The following is a 10,085-nucleotide window of genomic DNA, read 5'->3' as shown; positions in this document are numbered from 1 at the left end:
CACCCTCGAGAGGGGGGGGTCCCATCCCTGCCTGTTGCCCTGAGCCAGCCCAGTCCCCTGGACCCAAGTGAGGGCACATTCCTGTGGAGGCATCTCCATGGGGTGGCAAAACCAGATCATCACCAGACCTCATTAGCAGCTCTCAGCTAATGCTAATTATAGTCTGTGCCAGGGGAATCCCTCTGGGGACCATGGCACCCTCCAGATCTGACCCATGAGGGCAGGAGGGTGACAGCAAACAGGGAGAGAGGCTGCCTGGCGCGGTGCCATGCCCCTGGGCAAACCCTGACCCACACGCCACGGGGCTGCATTTGCAAAAGTGGGATGCACAGGGGAGCTCTGACCCCCACACCACTTCACTGAGCTGCCCACAGGGGCTCTGGAAACTTAGTACTCATATATAATTTAAGCTCCCTTCATCCCCTTCCCTTCTACTCTTATTTATTTTATTCTCCTTCCCCTACACACTGCGGGAGCAAGCACCAGAGGGGAGCTGTGAATCAGAGTCCTGGGCAGCGGCGCCGTTTCAAAGCCCCATTATCATATATTGACCCAGGCTCTGACAGCCAGAGCCAGCTCCTCTGGGAAGGCTGCATTTCCCAGCATCCAGGAGCTGTGCAGCAGCTGCCTGGGAGCGGGCAGCCAGTGGGAAACCCACTGTCAACCTCTGGGGAGAAAGAGAAGGGTTTGCAGCTCAATAATTGTCCCACGCGTTTCCAGCACCAGTTTTAATGGGATTTGCATCCTGCAGGGATGAGGTTTTCCAGGTGTTTTGCTTTTCCTGTGGTACTGAGGCTGTAAGCTCAGGACAGGAGATAGAATCATAAAATACTCTGAGTTGGAAGAGACCCAAAAGGATCATTGAGCTCAACTCTTAAATGAATGACCCATATGGGGATTGATCCCACAACCTTGGCACTATTAACACCGAGCTGTAACCAAACCTTTTGTGTCAAGAGTTTGCCTCCTCCTCCTTGGGATGCAACAATCATCCCTGAGAGGATTTGCCTGCCCCTGTCACAGAGGGGTCCATGCTAGAGAGTGATGACACCACACAGCCAGGGCTCAGGATGCTGATGAGTGTCCCAATCCCTCCTCCAGCACAGCCCACTGGGTGTGGAGGGATGGCCCACAGGGCCAGAGCTTGATGGGAATTGGTGCTGACGCTGCTGTGCTCAGCAGTGGGGATGCTGCAGCTGGGGTGGGAACTGCACATTCCCAGATGGATTCAGCTGTGCCCCAGACTGGATGAGCCCTCCCCAGGCTCCTGCTGGTGGTGGGCACAAGTTTGCCCCTTGGCCAAGGGGATGCCCTACACTTGCTGTGGTCCAATGGTAGCAAAGCCCAACCTCACCTGAACTCCTCTGTACCTGGAGAGACTTCACCCACTGCTCCAGGACTTTGGTCCAAGCACTTGAGGGGTGTGGTGACCAAGGCTGTGATGACACCAACCCGTCCAGGAGCCTTCTTCTGCCCCAGCACAGACCTGGAACCCCGCAAGGGTTAAAAGCCGTGGAGGCGGAGAGGAGAAAATGTTCTTCTGATTTGCTTAATGAACGTTAATTAAGAAGACAGAAGATAGCAGATTCCTTCAGGGTAGAGATGAAAGGCCCGTTAATTAAATCTGGAGAGGAGGAACAGGGCCAACTGATCCTCCTCCTGATCAGACCTGACAAGGCAGGCATGGGGCAGGAGCGAGGTGTGCCAGATCCCAAGCCCAGCTCCAGGCTGGCAGCACGGCCAGGTTCTGACAGGGTGTGTAGGACTGGGTGCCACTTACCTGCCTCCAGCACCCCTGAGGCTGAGGGTGGCCCCATCCACGCCCTGCAGGTGGGGTGAGAGCTGGGCCACTGCCCCGGGCTCCACTGCACTCCTGGAGTGGTTCGGTTCTTCGTTCCCAGCAGGACCTACTCCCAAAGGGATGAGCTGACCTTGCTGGAGGAAGGGGAACACAGGACAGCCAGCTTCATCCTGATGAGGAGGAGGAGAAGGTTTGGTCAGCCAGCTTGGTGGTTTGCTCCAGGTCCCACCACCCACAGGAGCTGGCCACAGGTTAAATGGGAGAGCGTCAGAAAGGCACTGACCACCACCTTGTGCCGTGGAGGGACAAGCCTCTGGGGTGGACACCTACCTGTGCTTCAGCACACACACTGCCTCACCTTCCTGGAACAGGCAGCTCCTACCACCGGTGATTTGCCAAGAATGGCTTTTGTGCCTGTAGCTGAGACCTGGGGCACAGTAACAGGATTCTGCTGGCAGCCTGCTGCCTCCATGCTCTCCTCCTGCTTTCAGCACAGCCTCATTTTTAAAATCAAAGCCCAAAAACCACAGCAGCCTTACATGGCCCTTCCTAACACTGCGGCCAGTTCCGTCTCCCCCTGCATCCCTCACCCTGGGACTGGAGCAGGGGTTGGAGGCAGGCTGAGCTGCAGGATGCCACGAGCATTCCAATGAGCACAGACACGGCTCTGCCGCTCTCCCAGCCCTGCAAGGGAGCACAGCTGGGGTGACAGGGTGCTCTTTGTCACAAACAGCAGCCCCTAGGGCAGGGAGGAGGAAAGGGCAGCCGCCAGCACACCCCCCAGCTCTGCTGACCACAGAGTGAAGACCCCATCTTCAATGTAGTAGGGAAATGAGCCTGCAAATAATGGCTGGAGCATCTCTCATGCACGCTGGCTTATTTTGTAAACCTGAACTTTGCAAAATGTCACAAAATGGAGAAACGAGAGGCCTGGGATGAGTAAATCTCTATTAGAAATTCCCTGGGATGGCAGCAGTCATGTTCTCACTCGATGATGGCACATTCCAGCCCAGCCCAGCCTGGGGAGCGGGGTCATGCGTGGCGCTGATTGCAGAAAGTATTTAATTAACACTGCTGTAAATGCAGTGCTGGAGATGCCAGCCAGACCACGGAGGGGCCACCACGCTGCTGAGCTGCAGGAAGTTTTGCCAAGGCTGACAGGAGATGAGGGAGGGCAGAGAAAATCCGGCAGATTTTGCTCCCTGCTTTGCCACAGCCCTCAAGGGGTAAGGGGAGGACAGGACAGTGACACTGTCAGGATGTCCCCTGAGCAAGAGGGCTCCACCATCAGTGCCCAGACGAGTGGGGAAACCCCATAACAGGTAAAGGAGCTCTCTCCCAAAGCAATTGTCAGGACACACATCACCATCCTCTTCCCTGATGCACAAATGGTCTAAAGTCACCTTTTCAGAGGTAATCATCCCCAAATTCTCTCAATACCTGGCAGACAGTGAAAATAGGAACATCTCAGCTTCACTCGTGCATGACCACAAGCTCATCATCTCACTGATGAGCTGAACTACTCCAGATCTGACCCAGCTCAAGGACACAGGGTGACAGCCAAGCCACCACTGTCCCCAGGACACACATTTCACCCATTGCCTTGGGCTCAGGAGGTCGGGGAGCACAGCAGGAGGAAGCACCAGGTGAGAGCAGGACCAGCCGGTTCCAGGCACAGCCCAAAAGGACCTTTTGTCTCCTGAGCTCATCAGCAGCCTAACGACACTGGCTGAAAAGCTCCAGAGTCCCTAATCACTCATCGTATTACGGCTGCTCACAAGTGAGGCCAACCAGTACAAACCTCCTCGAAGCCTTTCTAATTAATGAGCAGAGCCTTAGGCTCTCCCAGCCCAAAAGCAGCATCTCAGATAAAACCAGCAGCCTCCTGCCAGCCCCAGTCCCCTTGATAAACCCCTTTAATGGGCTTGTCAGCATCACCTGAGGCCACTCCATTGGCTAACAAGGCACATCTGGCTGTGTGTTCCCCCCTGCCTCTGTGCTGTGGGTGGGGAGATGTCCATCCATCCATCCATCCATCCATCCATCCATCCATCCATCCATCCATCCATCCATCCATCCATCCATCCATCCATCCATCCATCCATCCATCCATCCATCCATCCCCACTAGGGCAGGAGCCATGGGATGTTCCTGCCATGGCTGCCCCTAATCCTCTGCTGGATCCCTGGACATTTCCCCTGGTGCCCGGATTTCCCCTTATCCAGGAGGGTGGGTGACAGCTGAGCAGCAGCAGATGCCACCAGATGGTCACCACACTGAGAGACCCAGCTAAGCTGGTAACTGGGAGGACACTGGAGCCTCTCATTTGCTAAGTGACTCCCTGTACTGGTGACACTGAGCTGCTGCCCACAAGACTTGTGCAGCACTGGAACACCTGCACTGGCCCTGCCACAAAGGTTTGTGGGCACAGCCACAGCCTGGGCTGTCCCCTGAGAGAGGCTGAGCACTCACACCTCATCACAGAGATGGTTTCTCAGGGGGCTTTGGAAAATCAGGCTTGGGAATCACTTAAGGACTTTTTAAGCCTGCTGGAAGCCTGGGGGCTTTCCCACAGCCCCCAGAGCCATCACTGTGACGAGTGGTGGTGCTCAGCCCCTCTGCCAGGGGCTCCTCCCTCCCTCTCCCATCAATCAGAGGTGCCCCAATACGCTCTGTGACAAATAAAAGTTGTTGCAATACCTTTGACTTTAAAGTAGGAGAAATAACTCCTCTGTAACGTGATCTACCGTGTCTCTCTATCCCCAGGCGTGTCGCCCTGCACTGGGGCTGGGGCTCTGATTTCATATTCTCATGGAGACCGGTGCCCTCATCCAATTACCACGGGGATTGCGGTGCAGGCAGCAGCTGAGCCACCGGCAGCCCCCGGCACTGAATGAGCCCCACGGGGGACAGAGCCCACCCCAAAAGTGCTGCAGGGGGTCCCGGGTTAATTTGGCACTCGCAGAGCGGCGGCTGTGCCAAGGACTGGGTTGGACTGGGAGGCACTGGTGGGAACTGGGAGAGCGAAGGAAAAACAAAGCCTCGCTCCAGGCGGCGGCAGAGAGCTCTGCGGGAAACGTCCCTGGAGATTTCCACTCACCACGGGAATAAAATCCTTCTGTTTCAAACTGGAATGCCTGCTGCTCCGCATCCCCCTCCAGCCACGGAGGCTGGATGCTCCCTGGTAATCCTGCATCATCTATTTTCATTGGCTGGCAGAAAAAAGTGCCGTCAGAAAAGCGATGTTAGCTATGCTGGCTGGCATAGAAAATGTTGCTTTAATTGTATTTTATTTGGCAATAAGAAAAGAGAAGCAAGAATAAACCCTCGAGATATCCCCTCTCTCCCCCCATTTAAAATTTCAATTTGGTAATTTTATGACAATGTTTCTGATAAAACTCAACAAAGCACATTAAAGTGAGAGAAGTGATTTATCCTTTTCAGTGGCACGTGATCTTTGGATACATGTCCCAGTCTATATCTATTAAGACAGTTAAAAAAACCAAAAACCCAAACAAACTTGTTTGTTTTTTGGTTTTTTTTCCATGTCAGTTGTTATTTTTCAACCATAAACCCCACTATTTTTTCCAACCCTGGTTTCCTCCTTTCTGATCCCTAAAGACAAACCAGGGAAGTATTGGCCATCTCATCTGAAAAAAACATCACAGAGCAGCCCCACTTCCTTCATCCCAGGCCTGGCCATCACACCACGTTCTGCTGCGATTTTACACTTTCAGGGCCATTTTCCTTGAAAATTTCCCCTCCGTCCTATGCTCAAAGAAACTGTGTCATTGATTTACTGTTGAAATTGGAGGAAGTGGCTGGCTCGTGCTCAGCCTCCCCTGACGCCGATGCCAGCTGGGAGCTGCACAGGCTGGCCATGATCTGGGGCTTCCCTGACCTTTCCCCATCATCTCCACAAGCCAGGAGGATAAAACCTTCAAAACTGACGTGATGTTCAGAAACCAAACCACCAGTACATAAACCTGAGGGGTTTCTCTGTGCCACCTGCAATCAAACACTCTGAGTCTTGGCTAACCAGCCTGGTTCTCCCACCCAGCCGAGCATCCTGAGCTTCCCTCCAGCATCCTGCAGATTTATTTGCTGCATAAATCCCCTGCTCCCACCCAGTGTGGCAGCGACGCCTTCGAAGCACCGGGTGTTCCACACAGCGTGGGGAGGGCTTGGGAAGGGGTTAATGGGTGGGCACAGGCAGAGCTGGGGAGTTGCTAGGAGACTTGGGGCTTTGGGATGCTGGATGTGATGCTCAGCCAATGGAGAAGTCCTCTGAGGAGTAAATCTGCTAATTTGGGCATCGTTGACTGCAGGGGCTAGGGGTGGATGTGGGTGCTGAGCAGAGCTGACCCTGACCCCCTCCTCCCAGCCCCACACTGATGCTTTCCCATCCTGCTCCTGTGGTTTCAATTAAACTGCTGAATTAATCTCTCGCAATAAACTCAGCTGCTATTGTAGTTTGCTTTGGGATTCATCATCACTTTTGCAGCAAATACAGCAATTAAACAGAGAGGTCTTGGGAGCTCAGGAGGGAAAGCTGGGCTCCCCCAGGCTGATGTTTGGGATTGGGGTACCCAGGCCCCCCCAGGTTAGTTTTCACCAGCCCAAAGCCCTTTCTGGAGGCTGCTGAGAGCAAGGGGAGCTGGAGGAGGCACCACTGCCCCCCCTCACCTGCATATGCTCCTCCAGATGGCCCAGGCTGCTGCTCTCCATGTGGGAAAAGGTTTTAAATTAAAATCTTCCCTGTGTTTTTTGGCGATTTTTGGCTGGGTTTCTTTCCCCTGACTTTCCAGCTCTCTGGCCCATTTGCCATCATTAAGTGCAGATGGAGTGGCAGCACGGTGGAGTTGGGGGGGTGGGTGGGCACAGGGGGGCTCCAGCTAGGGCTCAGTCCCACAGAGACAGCCTTGCACCCCACAGTGAGCCCCTCTCAGGCTGGGGTCAGCCCTATCTCCCCACAGCCCTCCTCAGCTGTCAGGGAAATGAATTGTTCCTTTTTGGAGACCCCTGCTGACCCCCCAGCCAGCCCCTCTCATCAGCACCAATGTCCCCCCTGTCACCATCCCCTGCCCTGCCAAAAGGGCAGGCAGCACTCTGGATATCCATCCCAGTAGGATCTGACCTGGATCTGCTCCAAACCAGAGCCTTTTCCCAGCCATCAGCTGCTCATAATGACCCTCTCACCATGTGTAGAGATGGGACGGGACAGGAGAAAGGGATGGGATGGGATGGGATGGGATGGGATGGGATGGGATGGGATGGGATGGGATGGGATGGGATGGGATGGGATGGGATGGGGAGGGATGCAGCTTTCCTGCTATCCACAAGCCTGGCAGAGGAGCAATACCCACACTAGGGCAGGATCTGGCCCCTCCAGGGACTCTGGGATGCCAACTTTTCAGAGAAACAGCGGATTACAGCACATCAGCTCCAATCAATACTCTGCCGTAGCAGAAAGCAAAGGGAAAAGAGGAACAAAAAGAGGTTTCTCATTTGCAAGGGATTTGGGGCTTTTGTTGTGTTTGGAGGGAGGAGTGGAAAAAAAAAAAAGCTTGAGAAAGGGCTGGAAAGGAAGAGCTGGGAGGGACAGAGCAGCACCCACCCCTCTGAGACAGTGCTGTAGGGGGGACCCTCTGAAACACTCGGGGTGCCAGGGAGAGCATGTGGGCATGGGGTGGGATTGGGATGGGAACAGGGTGGGTGTGGGGTGCTCCATCTCCACCTGGCACAGAGGGTTCCATTCTTTCCTTCCCAGACCATGGCATCTGCAGCAAAGAGGGGCAAAAGTGGGGGAGAGTGTTTGGCAGAGGAGAGAGAGGAAAAAAGATGCTCAGCCCTGGTCTGGTCCTGCTGAGACCCTCACAAAGTACAACCAGGCTTGGGGATGCTCTAGACAAAACGGGGGTGTTAAAGGAGGGGTTTTAAAAACCAAAATATCTTGCAGGGAAGAGAGCAGAAGTGATGCCACTGACCCCATGTGGGCTGCAGCCCAAGAGCTCTTTGTGGGTGGTTTGTCTGTTGTCTGAGCCATCGATTCCCCCTGTGGAAGAAAAAGGCCCTGACACAGCCAGAGGTGTCACTCAGGGACGGACAGAGCACTCAACCCTTGGAGAGAGGGCCAAAAAGGAGGACAAAAAGGGGGACAACAAGGCCCCACAACGGGCCAAAAGAGGGGGACAGGGGAGCCTGCACAGCCTCAGCAGGGGGCAGTGCTGGAGCAGGATCTGGGGTCACACAGGGGAGCCTGCACAGCCCCAGCACAGGGCAGTGCTGGAACAGCACACAGAGGAGCCTGCACAGGCTCAGCACAGGGCAGTGCTGGAGCAGGAGCTGGGGGCACACAGAGGAGCCTGCACAGGCTCAGCACAGGGCAGTGCTGGAGCAGGAGCTGGGGGCACACAGGGGAGCCTGCACAGCCCCAGCACAGGGCAGTGCTGGAACAGCACACAGAGGAGCCTGCACAGGCTCAGCACAGGGCAGTGCTGGAGCAGGAGCTGGGGGCACCCTGGGCTGCCCTGCTCCTGTGCAGGGACCCCCGCAGCAGCCGAACTCCCAGCAGGGACAGCACCCAGCGGGGACCCGGGAGGGTTTTGTCGCTCCGGGTCGGTGGCCCGGTGAAGGACCAGCGAAGGACCATCCGGGCACCGCAGCGCTCTCCCTCGGCTGCTTGGGATGAGGCTCACGCAGCTCCTCTGGCTCCTCTGCATTCCGCGCTCTCGCCGGCGCGGGGACGGAGAGCTTTGAAGGAGCTGCCCTTTCATTATTAATATGATGATGATGTCTGACGCCGTGCGTGTGCAGCGACGGCTCTGCCTCCCCTGGCTCCCTGCCCAGGAAAGCACACGCTGTTCCTGGGGGAGGGCTCGGTGTCCCCCACCCCAGCCCCGTGTCTCGGACAGCCCTGATGCCCCTCTCTGGGCTGGACCCGCGGGACATCGGTGCTCTCACCAGCTCTGGCACGCTGGGGATCCACACCGAGTGCGGCTGAACACAAGGAGGGTGAAGTGCCACCCTCTTGTCCCAGTCTCTGTGGTGTCCTGTCCCCAGCCCAGCCTCTCTGCCCGACACCCCCACTGCAACTCTGCTCGCTGTTTAGACCACAGCGTAGGAGAGAGTGTCTGAAATGTTTGAAAAGGCTCTGTTTAGAGCTTGGGTCTGATCCTGTGTTGCTTCAGCCGTTTTCTTCCCCCAGGCCAAGCCGGGACCCCGGGGCAGCGCGGGCAGAGCAGCTTCGGGAGGGGAAACGCTGCCAGGAACCGCAACTCCCAGCAGGAGCCGCAGCCTCCCGGCATCCTCACATCAAACCTCTCCCCGCTTTTGCCCTCGGGCCACAGCCTGAGACATGAATCATCCTCTCCGATGCCTATCGATCCGGGCTGGGCTGCTGGCAGAGCCCCCTCCTCAGCCCCGGGGGAGGGTCTGTGCCCATCGGTGCCCAGCCACCACCGTGTGCCCAAAACAAGGCGCACCCTGAGCGCACCCGATCCCTCCAGAGACAGCCTGTGGAGCTGGCTCCAGGGCTGTGGGGCCGTGGGTCTCAGCTGGCCATGGACGCCCCTTCCCATGTCCCCAATTCCACAGCTACAGCCGGACCCTATGACAGGTAACAGGAGGTGACACGGCTCAGTGTAAGTCAGTGATGAGCCAGGCCAGTGTCCCTGCTGGCCCCTGGCCCGGGCAAGGCTCACCCTGAGCATCACTAAAGCTCCCAAAACCACGGACCCCTCTGCCAGGGTGGCAACCTCCATCCCGCTCACCGCATGGCCTGGAGACCGGCACCTGGGGGCAGCGCTGGCACCGAGCCGGACCCTGCACCCCGGCAGGCAGCCGCTGTCAGGGGACAATGGGGACACCCCAGCCGTGGCAGGGCTGCGAGGGGCCAGCCCTGCCGGCACGGCCCGGCCAGCCGGCTCCCAGGATCCCATCCTGCAGCACCTCCGCCGTGCGGCTGTGGGTTATGTCAAGGTATGTTGGATTGCAAATTAAGCGTCAGCCCCGCTGCACGGTCCCGGCTCCATCTGCAGAAAATGAGTTGCTGGACTTGGATAGTGTCCAGTTGTGCAGCTCGGCGTGCCTAACGCCCAGGGCTGACAAGCCACTGAATCACTCCTCCCCGCGCTGCCAGGCCACATGAAGCCAAGATGCATTTCTTTTTAATGATAAGTTTTTATTGTTTGGAGTTCAGCTTAAACAGCTTCCCGGGGGCCAGCGCCTCCCGCCTCCAGCACGGCTGAGCGGAGCAGGGAGCTGAGCCCGGCTGGTGCGGGCA

Source organism: Molothrus aeneus, chromosome 19 (assembly GCF_037042795.1).
Source record: "Molothrus aeneus isolate 106 chromosome 19, BPBGC_Maene_1.0, whole genome shotgun sequence".
In the NCBI taxonomy this organism is placed as follows: Eukaryota; Metazoa; Chordata; class Aves; order Passeriformes; family Icteridae; genus Molothrus; species Molothrus aeneus.
The sequence above is the reverse complement of the archived record's forward strand: the minus strand, read 5'-3'. Positions refer to the sequence as shown.